General features: G+C 45.6%; 1 long non-coding RNA gene across 1 annotated transcript; it reads left to right on the top strand.

The window, feature by feature from the left end:
- Window positions 1–95: 95 nt before the first annotated feature.
- LOC135373725 (uncharacterized) lies at window positions 96–11,801 on the top strand. Its single transcript, XR_010416567.1, has 2 exons — window positions 96–609; window positions 11,466–11,801. It is a non-coding gene; the product is annotated as an uncharacterized LOC135373725 (long non-coding RNA).
- Window positions 11,802–12,456: the final 655 nt, after the last annotated feature.

The following is a 12,456-nucleotide window of genomic DNA, read 5'->3' as shown; positions in this document are numbered from 1 at the left end:
CAAGCGGGTGCTTTTCGCAAAACTGCCATCTTGTCCTGGTCGCACGTCATAGAAAACGTCATTTTGAGGTCATGTGACTTTGTTTACATGTCGTTTTGCCGCTTACCGACATATTTTCGCCGTCATAACACCAAGAGATGACCGTATTTTGCCAGCGTAAACTATGCGGTGCGTCTTCCGCAACATGGTAGCCCATTTCACCTTAGTTTAAGTACATCGCATCGGCTCGGTAAGTCTTAACGCGCGGTCGTCATCACATCTTTGGAAGTTGTCAACAATACGAGGCTTTATGTGTAAAACTGCGCGTTTTATTGCGAGATTATCGGATAAAAATAATTACCGTGATCGAAAAACATCCAAAACGTCGTCCAGAAACAACAACCGCATTGTTTACAAACGGTTTGGCCGCCGATCACGGGCGCCGCCATCTTTAAGGTCACGTGTGCCTTGACGTTTGCTGTGACGTGCGACCAGGACCTGTCCAGGATGCATTGCGTTCGCCCAGCACGCTTTCGTCTACGGAGCAATACATTGGATGCCACCCCTGTGTCCGGAACGGCAACAGTGGGGTATCTAGTGGCGGCCTTCTTCGTTGCACGCTTTTCCGAGGTGAGTTTAGGTTCAGGTTCAGGTTCAGGTCGTGCTTAATCCCCTTTGAGGCGGGGCAGTTTCCTGTCGGAATCACAAGCACTGAAGACTTAAAAAGGAAAGAGAAAAAAGGAATCTGAGAAAAAAAAACGAAGCAAAACGATGATGGAACGTCGGTTTCCGATGCACTATTTTGAGGCGCGCAGTGTACGCGTTGTCTGTCTTTCCCAGTTCGCCAGATGGCGCTTGGCCCGTTCGACGACCTCGGCGATGTCGCTGGCGTTTGCTTCTTTCGTTAGACCGAGGGCTGCAGCGATGTCTTCTCCGTTGGGGCGAGTGGTCTTCGTGGCTGGGCACCTGAAGAGAACATGTTCTATGTTCTCATCTTCTTCATGGCACAGGATGCATGTTGCTTCGATGTTATTAAATAGCTGTGACAGTCTCAAACGAGTAAGGAGGGCTCCCGTCCTGGCTTGAAACAGCGGCCGCTCTGGCGATCTCCTCGGTAGAAGTTGAAAGGGGCCGGTTGTTCTTTGTGTTGGTTGTACAGGGCTAGGCTTTGCTTTTTGGTGGTCCGCTGTCTCCATCTGTCAATCTTTATTTTCTGCATTTCTTTATCTGTCCGCTTGTTCCACTCCATTGCAGTCGTCGCCTTTTGCCGGCTCGTCCCCTTGCTGTAAATTGAGTCGATCCTACTGATGCGTTTGATCCATTCGGTCTTGATTCCTCGGTACCTAATATGTTGGAATAGTTTCTTTATGTGTCTCTCTTTTGGTAGGTGGATTAGTCGACCCAGGTACCGTGTTTTTGATCTTGCTTCTCGATGTTCGTAGCTTGACCAACCTATTTCTCCTTCAATTGCTGCGTTGGCTGTCGCTAAGTTCCCTCCTAGGGTCCATCTTCCTATTTCTCTCTGCTGTCGTTCAAGAGTTTTCATTGTGGTGTTGCTGTAACACAGAACTTCGTTAGCGTACGTAGCTGCCGGTACCGCCACGGTCTTCCAGAGGATTTTCCCCACGTTATACGGGTTGTACGAGTGCCGGGCAAGGTGCCATACGTGGCCTTTCCTTTTGTTCGTGTTAGCCAGGATTGATTTTTCGTGGGTTTCCAAATAATTTGGTTTGTTCTCAAGGAGTACGCCAAGGTACCTGTACTGGTTTGTATGATCAACTTGAAAGTTTTGGAGCCAAAAGACATCGTCATTTTTACGCCTTCCACCGATTTTCATCCACTGTGTCTTCGCTCGGCTGAATCTCATTCCGTTCGGTTCGGCTAATGTGGTACATATGTTGAGCATGCTTTGCAAGTCCTGTGCTGTCTTCGCTAGGAGGAGGATGTCATCCGCGAATGCGAGTGTTGATATGTACGTTGTCGTTGTTTCGCCTTTGGTGTCTTGTGTGGTTATGGTGATGCCCTTTTTGCTGTCTTCAAGTTCTTTCAGCATTTCGTCGAGGAATAAGTTGAAGAGCGTGGGGGAAAGCGGGCATCCCTGTTTGAGTCCGACCAGTTGTTTGACCTCTTGTGATTTAATGTCTTCCAGGTGATACGTGGTGGTGCAGTTTGCGTACATGTTTTCTATTAAGGACACCAGGTCCTCTGGGAGTCCCATGTTTCGTAGTTTTCCCCAAAGTACTTTATGTGGTACGGCGTCGTAAGCTTGTTCTAGATCGAGGAAAGCTAGATATAATTCTTCTCCTGTCTTTTGTGCCATTTCTATCAGTTGAGTGACGATGAAAAGGTTATCACTGCCCCTTCTGTCGCGTCGGAAGCCGTTTTGGGACTGGGCTAGCTTACCATCGCAGCATTTTGTTATCCTCTCGTTGATGATGGCCGCAAATAGTTTGGAAACGTTGCTTTGTAACGTGATTGGTCTAAAAGATTTTAGGTCGTCCCGGGGTTTCCCTTGCCCTTTGTAGAGTAGCCTTACTGTGCTGTGTTTCCATGATTTTGGTACCCGTTTCGTTTGTAGTATAAAATTGAGCATTCTTCGCAGGGCTTCTTTTGAGAGTGGTTCCAGTGCTTTCAAGAATTCGTTTGGTATCTCGTCCGGGCCTGTCGCCTTCCCCCTCATTAACTTGTTTAGATGTCTCGCCAGTTCAGCCTCGCTTATTTCCTCTACCCTGGCGTCACTTTGTTGGTGAGCTGGATGAGCTGTTTGATCGTGTTGTGGGCTGATTCGCTCTTGCATGTCTTCTTGTTGTTGTTGGAAGTACTGGGTCATGTATTGCTCCTGTTCTTCTTTTTTGTTTATTTTTCTCCCCTTGATGTTGTCGCAGAGTACGATTTCTGGTTTTGTTGGCAGTCGCTGATTGTTCATATCTTCTATATATTTCCAAAATTTTTGGCCGTTTTTTCGCCCTCCGTTCATGATGTCTATCTCTATCCCTCTGTAATACTGATCCAACTTCCCCGCTACCAATCGCTTTGTCTTCTCTTGTTGTTTTTCGTAGGCTTCTTTTTCAGCCTCGCAATCCGTCTTGCTCTTTCTCGCTCTCCTCCATTTTCTGCATAGCCTCTTCCTTTCCCGAATGGAATCCAGCACCTCTTTGTCGCACCAGGGTCTTGCTTTGCCTTTTGATGCGCCACTACTTGTTTTTCCAACAGTTGTTCTCGCCGATTCTTCGAGTTTCTGGATGAACGCTTCGTAGTCTGGGGGCATGGATGTTGCTAGTGCTTCTTCAAGTTTGTTAGCGAATTTCTCTATATTGTCTTGATTATTAGTTTTCCACCTTGGCGTCCGCTTTCGCATTAGGTGCTTGCGCCGGGTCTTTGTTTGAGAAGTCGTAATCAGTATTTTGATTCGGTTGTGATCGCTGTTGCAGCTGAAATTTTTTTCCTCGTCAATGTTAATGCTGTGTATCGTAAATGGGGCTTGTTTCCATCGTGGGCAGGCTAGAGCGTAGTCGATGCACGTTTCCTGTATTCCTCTACTCCATGTTATTTGGCCTGTGCAATTGTCGTGTAGGTTCAATATGTCTAGGTTTAGTTGTTTCACGATCGCTCTCACGTTTGGGGGACCTGACCACAGGGGTGACACCACTGATCTCTATCTATAAAGGCTGGATGGCGCATGGGAGAGGGGCTCGCGGGGGAGAGGCGTGCATTCGGGCCGCCATGTTGGGAGGCCCTAAAGCGCAGTGTGCGCCCATAGAAAACAATGGGAGGCAACGGAGATTGTGAGTATTTATAGCGCTGCAGGCGTTGATCGTTGCTTGTCATCACACAATTTTGTAAGGTGCCAGTATACTGATGTATCCTAACAGTGTTTCACAGGTGTCCTGCTGTTCGATTCTTAATTACGTTATGTTTTGCATTCCGAAACTAGACCGTCACAGCAGTGCAGCGCTGGGGATTGTACTACAGTACGTTTCCCAGCCAATATTTCAACAAGAAACGATGTGAGGTTAACAACCACCATGTATGTAATATCCCGTGCTGCGTTCTGGAATTTTTTTGAAGTACAGCCCTTCTATGTTTGTTTGTTTCTTCCTTCATTTGTTCTGATTATTTGCAGGCGCGGTTGTGCCAAACTGAATGTCCTTCTCGAGTACTCACATGCTTTTGCTGAATACAACTGCAGCGTGAGCAAAGCTGCTTAGGAACGGGGGCCTGCTATCCAGTGCTGACTTTGTCATGCTTGTTATGTGGAGCACGTTCGAAAAAATGCAGCTGCACATCTGAAACTCCAATGAGTATCATCGTCATCTAAAAGAGAGCGTCGTAGCACCGTTGTGAGACCAGACACGCTTTCTGAATATCTTCTATGGCACCTTCCGCAGTTTGCACAATTTTGTTCAGCATCGAAGTCTCTCATAGGAACCACTTTGCATTAACTGTGATTCCCATCTTACATTTTGATGTGCAAGGGCCTTCTTGCACTACACACGTATGGTCTGCAACAGGATAATTGCAGCAGGACGATTTGGAGCTTGAAACAGTTGTGATTTTGTCATTTTGGCCCTCGTGTACCCCGTCTGTGAAACGTAAACAAAAAAAATCTAACACGATATGCTTTTGTAAAGAAGGTCACTGATGGTGAGTAAAGAGAATATACAAGTTCAAGTTTATTCAACATTTTATATCATACATTATATTATTCAACATTTTATATCAAGTTTATACAACATCAAGTTTATTCAAGTTATTTCTTGCACTTATGCGTTTCAGGATACAATGAACGTGCAGGGAGGTCACAAAAGACTACATTTATTTTTTTATGACCTTGCTACAATGACAATACAATATATTTTAGGAATGACAATGGACAGGTACTCTCTCTAAATTTGTAGCACTCAATTTTAGGTTAGAATGAGCAATGAATAGCAACTTCCCTCCTGGTATTTTCTCATATATGATGAATTTTGAATTTAATGTGATCAAATATGTGTTAATATCATAATATATATAAGAATATAATATGTGATAAATGAATGTGATCAACAGTAGATGTAAACAACACCAGTAGCCAGAGAAGTGTATTCTCAAGAAATAATTTTCTTCTTATAGCATATATGTGCATGCCTATTAACTGAAACAATTATCACGGTTCTCACGGTTTTAATTTCTGAGAGTGTACTGTAGAGACGGCTTAGATCTACAACAGTTAATACAAGGTATTATATACTGTGAATACATTTAAAAATCCCATGTGACACATACTTTCTGGAGGTGCTGTGGTAATCAAAGTTTGTGGGCATTACGCAGGTTCTGCACCCATTTCTTGAGTATGTCGAGGCAGCTGTGAAGTAACCTGCATTGATGATGATTATTCCAATTTTTATGGTGCATCGACAACAAAGGAAATAATACATCAGAACATTGGTTTGGGTGCAACCAGTTAAAAATGAATATGTTGTTTAATAAATGCATTGGACAAATGTTAAAACATCAGTTTAAAACATGGTTTACAATCCCTGTATCTTCTAAAAATTAAAAAGATGAAAAACTATTCTAAAAAGAATATGGGGAACTCTTCTAAAAAGAATTATAATCTCTAATTATTATATTGCTGGGTGAAGGAGCCTAAAGTGCAAGGTGTGTTTCTGATGTGAACATGTAAGAAAATATGCAAAACTGAGAGAGGCTAACCACAGTGCGTGCACTGAGGTTGTTCCTTCCTGTAAAGTAGAAACCAGTGGATGAGGAACGTGATACTTACCTGTACACCCAGCCGTATCACACTACACAGATTATTCACTGGGTAACCCTCATGACGAAACCTGTATTGCGAGACCACTCTTGCCTTAAAAACTGCTTCAAATAGCACGACACGCTACAAATTATTACTATCGTAACAAGCTGACGATACAGCTCAGACAAAGGCGTTATTCAAGTCGCGCCACACCACCGTTACGTAGGATTCTTTGTCACAAATCAAACCAAGGCACAAAACAATACCAATACATGAAAAAGGTGACAATCGTGGTCTCATTATGACGTAATACCGAACTTGTGCGCGAAGGTAATTCAAAGAAATAAATGTGGCACTTGCTTCCGCAGAGAACACCGTGTACCATGCTAGCAATGCATGCAAAAAAGCGCTCGAGTGCTCGCACATATATTGATGACAACACTACCTGTGTAGTGTAACGTGTTCTTTCAAGCATATTATGCACTCAAACTGTATTTGCCGCCGGGTAAAATGCAAGTGTGCTCGATTGAACGTCGGAAGAGCGATCAAGCAACCTGCATCCAGTGCTCGTTTTGGGCAAAAAAACACTTCATAATGGTCAACTAAATATACAGAATGAACGCCTATTTATTCCTCGATAAAGAGTGACTCACCTGTATAAATTTAGGCCCTGTAACCTTGCCAGTACGGTTGGTACGACCGTAATTGCAAGAAGTTGCCATGGTCGCTGCGGCGACTGTTGTGGGCACCGTAAGATGGCGGCCGGTTTCTTCACGCTCGCGCTCCCTATCCGCGATCCAGCCTTTTACAATCGAGATCAGTGGCGTGTCTATACGTTGTCTGACTTTGGGTACTGACGGCACGAGGAGCCCGCTGGCTGCTGCTTCTTCTTTTCAGGGTGTAGAGACGAAAGAGATCAATAGTAAACACCTTGTAAAGGAAATTGTGTACACGAAAAGACATATATTACTCTTTGGAATGTGCACCATTTACCTGTTTATATCAGAAAATCGCTTTGGAAGAGTGATTCAGAGAGTTTGCATTCTACATGTTGACGAAACCCACACGGTCTTTTTCTTCCGTCGTTACGACACAATGGCTGTACTAGCTTACCATGACCTGTACTATGGTGAACTATAGTTCACCATACCTGTCCTTCCGATGACTTATTTTTCTTTCGTTCGAACATACTAATTGCGCGACAGGCGGCAGCTATGATGGCTTTTAAGGAACCCTACCCACTGCTTCGAAATGTGTGGCGTAATGCACTTGTGTATGATGCCGAAAATAAAAGCTGTCGAAATATAAGTGTATTCATCGTAACCTGTTGTAATTTTTCTTTCCTCAAATTAAAGAGCGAGCGACTACACCTGATTATTCTCCTTTATCAAATTGCGGGGATGACACGTTCATGAGTCCCACTGTTTACTGCGCATGATTTCTCACCACGCTACAATGTCTAAGCGATCCTCTTGCCCACCACCACCGATAAGTGAAGCGGATTGCAGTAAAGAGCGCCCCATTTTCTCTTTTTTCTTTTCTGATTAGTCGGCATCAGACGAGGCCAAGGCAGCCAAGGCTTCTAACGATCAACTAAGTAGCCAACATTTTCTAACATTTCCTTTCTTCTGTTTTGTGAACTGTTTCGAAATTATCTGCGCACACACATACACAATACCTGTCATGCTCCGGCAACCATAATGAGCATTAAAAAAAGCAAAAAAAAAAAACACAGCTTAGTGGCGGATTGCCTATAAAATGTTACACAGTTATCATTGTCTACTGCCATGCAAGAAATATTGCAAAGAAATTGTTCTCGACACGCTGACTTGGACGTGGATCAGCTGTGTCTTGCTAAACACATGTTACATCCAAGCCAAGCAGAGTCCAGGCTGTCACTCTTGCAGTGCATTCTTCAAATAATGAAATCCTGCTTCGTACATTCCGTAGTTCGGTATGCCATCACCTTACAACCTGCGACGGAGTATAGTAAGGACAAACGTGGACAACAGCTACAGCAGGTCCTGAAGGTCACTCATTTCCACAGCATCTTCTCTCAATTTCATATGCCTTGTTACACGGGGATCGATTATTTCTGGCATCAGGTAATGCAGGTAGAACTTTTTGAGCTGGGGCAACAGGCCACAACGATGGGTCTTTTCTTATTGTAAGTACCTGCATGTCCGTGGGTGACCAGATCCCAAGCTTGCAATAACTTCTCTTAGTTATATTTAATTGCGCTTGGATCTGATAACAGTATTTATGTAATCGCGGCAGGTACAGTGAACCTTCTTTGGAAACTTTGACGCCAATGGCATGTCTTTAAGCAGTTTCCACGATGAACGGGTAGTTTAGCGCGTGCGGGGCATTTGATCTCAAGGATGCCATCGTCATCAATAAGGCGATCGGGGCTCGTGGCCACGTACGGCGTGTCAGGATTCACAAAAAGACCACAGCGCTTCACCACACAGGCTGGATTTCTGGCTTGGAATACCGAAGCTGCCTCATTCTCGTGGTCCATACCGTATTGGCAATCCCTGCTCTGGAATGACCTGGGATACAATATCTGCTTCACAATTCACGAGTAGTTGAAAGTCGCTCGATGCGGCCGACATATGCTGTAAATCGAGGTGGAAGGTATCCTCTGCTTTCTTTCTGCACGCCAAAGTGAGCACTTTGGCTCACTTTTTGACTTTGTTCCAGCGTAGATTCCTGGAGGGTGTTCGCTTCGTGGGCTGTAAGTCTTATTTTGTCAGCTAGCTCTTTAGCTTTCTGCAGAAAGATGGTGTTCTCGAGGTCCGGCCTTTGTGAATCTGGTCCATAGTCCTTGTCTCCGGCGACGCTTGCAAATTTTGGCATCCTGCAGAGATTGTCACGACGCACCGCTTTTCTGCGTGCCTTGCGTTCGTCTCGTCTCTTTTTCTTCTATTATCTCGATCAACGAAGACGTCGGCCTCTTCCCGGATGACTTCTGCAGGTAGAACGCGTGCCACTTTGCGCCTCTCATGTTGTATGCAATGGCTGCAAGGCGACACCTATTTCCATACCCCCTGCCTTTCGCAAAGTCCACACGCTTTCCGCCTACTGTACGAGCAACCATGCTCATGTATGTCTCAGCCGCATTGCTTGTTGCGTCCAGAAGGAGCATGTCACTCCTGTCAGGGAGTATATCAATGGCCTTTTGAATTTCAACCATCATGCCGGATCGTATTAGAAGCCTGCCCTTTTCGGTCCGTCGTTCGTGTTCAACCGCATCACCTCTCTTGATGGGACAATGCTCAGAGGGACAGCCGCTGTGGATGCCGAAAACATGATACGGGCCGTTTTTCAGTTGGTGACGTAGCCTCCGTATCGCTTCAGGCGTCACAGCGTGGGTGTTTTGGGCATGTCGTCTAACCGTGGACCTCGCGAGACCCTTTAGGATTCGTATATTCGCTGACGACAAAATCTTCCTGGCTTCCCTTCCAGCTGGTGATGTGAATGCTTTGGTGTCTTTTGCAGCGATGTACAGTCTTTTAGTGTAATTTTTGACCAGGTGATTCACGCATTCAACTTTCTTTACCAATCAACCGTATGAAACTTGTGCTTGAACAGCAACGAAAACGCTGCTATCTCCATCGCCAATTAGTGTCGTATATCTGATTCCGTACATTCGTTCACTTTCTTGGAAACCCTGGACGATAATGTAGCGCTCCATTGAGGTCGAAGATGAAGCCCAGTTGCGTGCACAGGTGTGTGGAAAAGGATCATTCCCTTCAGCCTCCGCACGTTGACAAAGAGTGCAATACTTGTTCCTGACGCCAATGTACAGTATCTTTCGTGAATATTTGCCGACGATAACCGCGACACCGCTGTTTGCATTGTAGCTGTGCCCAAAAGACCTCTTACTCCATCCTCCGTCCACTATGACCGGAATCTGCCAAAAGCCGTCAGGATCAGGACATTCTTTACGTTGCTTCGCCAATTCGATTTCCTCTTGAGCGGCAGCCTTCATAAAGTCCAACGTTGCAGCGTGCAAACTCTCGCCAACTTTGTCCTCGCACTTCTGATACAATTTGTAAGAAAGGAAGGGAAGGCCAACTGACGCTGTAAGTTCTCGGGCTTAAGTGAACCCAATTCCGACCGCGAGACATCCTCGGAACAATGTTAGCATTGATGCTGTTTTTCGAATCCAGTGGAGGTTGTGTGCGCACAAAATGGCTAAAGGTGCAGAGAGGTGATTTGATGCAGCGATATTCCAATGTGACCTCAGCCCCACTCTAACTTCTTTGTAGAACCGAAGCTGGCCACAAAACACTCATTCTTGTGAATGAGTAACAGCAGCTTTTCCGTATTCCTCAATCACTTGTTGAAAGTTGATGACTAGGGTGGCTCGTTCACCATCGACTGGCTTGTGTTGACAGGGGTTTCTGGAAAGTCGCACGCAGAGGTTGCGGACAACGATGCCGTACGAGGCGGGTGCCGGTTGTCGTCGTTTCCCGATCTGCCGTGAACACTCGGCGCGGATGCTGGTAGTTCCAGATCACTTCTCTGCGACTGCTGCCGGTTATCACTGCCTGCGGCGTTGTTATCGCAGACGTGGTGTGGCATGAAAGTACATTCCTGTGGCTTTCCCGTGTTTGGACGTTTTGGGGTAGACACCCATTGTGCTTCAGTGTCCATCACGTCCGCATCAAATGCACAGGACTGATCCCTAGAGGTGAAATTACAAACAAAGACCTGTAAGCGTATGTGAGAGTAGGTGACGCTCACGCGTTTCCTCTAATAAAGTAAGGAATAGTATACCCAACGTGGGTCAGCAACAACGCGCTGCAAGCACAAATGCTGCATCTGGTCATTACTCACTTTCCAAGCTAAAAAGGAAAAACGAAGTGAACTTTTATTTTATTTTATAGTTTTCTTTTTCTTTTTTTTTTTTTTTTTGCGGTGCATCTCGTGCTTTACTTACGAACAAGTTTTGCAATCCTTTGGGGATGTTTCCACTTTAGGGATTGGACAGCTATAAATGGACCTTTTCCATATTCGCGTCGCCCCTGGCGGCGGAATGTCGAACGTCGTGTCTTTTCCCCCAATAATGGTGACGCTTTACGAACTGGCACGTACGTCGCGTGGGAAAGTAGCGAGAGAAGATTAGAAGAAGAATGCGGAAAGAGTGAAAGCGCATTGTACTCATTACCAGACCCCAAACGTCCGCGTAACCTTGAAACCGATTATCTCCCCACAATGAATATGACAGTCGCCCGCAAATGGGTTCATGGCGATGTTTTCCGTTCAAAAATGGCGAACTCAAGGGCTGGGCATGCGCATACGCGTTGTCGGAAATGGTCCATTATGTCATGCGACGCCTACCTGTCAGAGTTTTCCGCCAATGATGTGGCAACAAGCCGCATCCTCTTGCGAGCTGTGGCAATGCTCCTTGCTCTTTTCGTTCGCTTCCTTGCCTTTGATGGACGTTTTCTTGACCTAGTCATTTGTGGATAGGCGGATCGTACGCAACTGGGGAACTTTCTTAAGAGTAAAACTTGCTAGCACCAACAACGGCAGCTTTTTTATTTAGTTGAGACACTATACAATCCCTAATACGTTTCGTGAGCCAAAGGTTCAACTAACTCTTTCAGTCACGAGCCCTTGAGTGACATAGAGGATATGTTTGCAAAGAAAAACAAAGTCGGAATTTGTAATGTATTATCGGACAGTTTGCCCTGCACGCGCTTGCTCACGCACCTTCTCCCGTCCCCTCTCCCAGCTAGGTGCGAAAGCCGAGGTCCCTCTCCTAAAGCGGAAGCTGGATGTGGTGGCAGTACAGTGCAGCCCCGGCGAGCAGACGACAAACAGCCAAATTTATGTCCACTTCACCGCGGAAACTTGAGTGCCTTGACACGAAACTTCAATTGAATGGTGTTCAGAGTCAACATTTGCACTGCTGGACACCATTCTGAAAAGGAAAATTTTCTTCACCGACGTTATACCGACCGTTTTCATGCTAGTCCCATAGGGCTCAATGTATTTGTTTCCAAGGAAGCAAAAAAATGTATAAATTCAACCGTGTGCAGAAGATGAATTAAAAAGGTGTCAATACCTACATGGTCTCTTCCATTATTTTGTGCCCAGAGTTTGGCTACCTAAGAGCCGTGGTTTGCGAGATGCCCCCGGCCACCGTGATACCCATAGAGATTACATTGGGGTGATTCCGCCTTAAAGGGAGAATCCGCATAAGGTCCCTTCCGAGATTTTCGAATATTCGTCACCTTTAGCCATCAACGACCATGCCTGTAAAATATCTCCTTCGAAAACTGAGTCAAACTTGATAAAAATGATTTTCTTCTATGACGCGCTCGGTGACAGGGTAGTGCGAGCCACGAGCGCTTTTCTGCAAGCAACACCGAGCGTGATGTAAGTCGCGAGATATCCCGCGCCGTCCGCCTTGCTTTGCTGTGTGTTTTGGCAGTTTTGACGAAGGAAATTTTCCGTAGCAATTGTGTTCGTTACGTCGCACACTGATCTTACACCCACCACGATGGCCGGTAAGACATGCTGTATAATCAGTTGTGGCAACAGGTCGGATACAACAAGGGACGTAGCATATTTCCAGTTTCCGACGGCCAAACAACGTCACCTGCGGGCACCTGCCGGAGGCACCGACCGCACGTGCACCTGCAACATGTTTCATATTACGCGTGCACCCGTGGCACATATACAGGGTGTCCCTGAAAACGTGACATTGAATTAGAATAAAA

The sequence above is a fragment of the Ornithodoros turicata genome, unplaced genomic scaffold (genome assembly GCF_037126465.1).
Source record: "Ornithodoros turicata isolate Travis unplaced genomic scaffold, ASM3712646v1 Chromosome31, whole genome shotgun sequence".
NCBI classification, from domain to species: domain Eukaryota; kingdom Metazoa; phylum Arthropoda; class Arachnida; order Ixodida; family Argasidae; genus Ornithodoros; species Ornithodoros turicata.
This window is presented reverse-complemented; position numbering and strand designations above follow the sequence as displayed.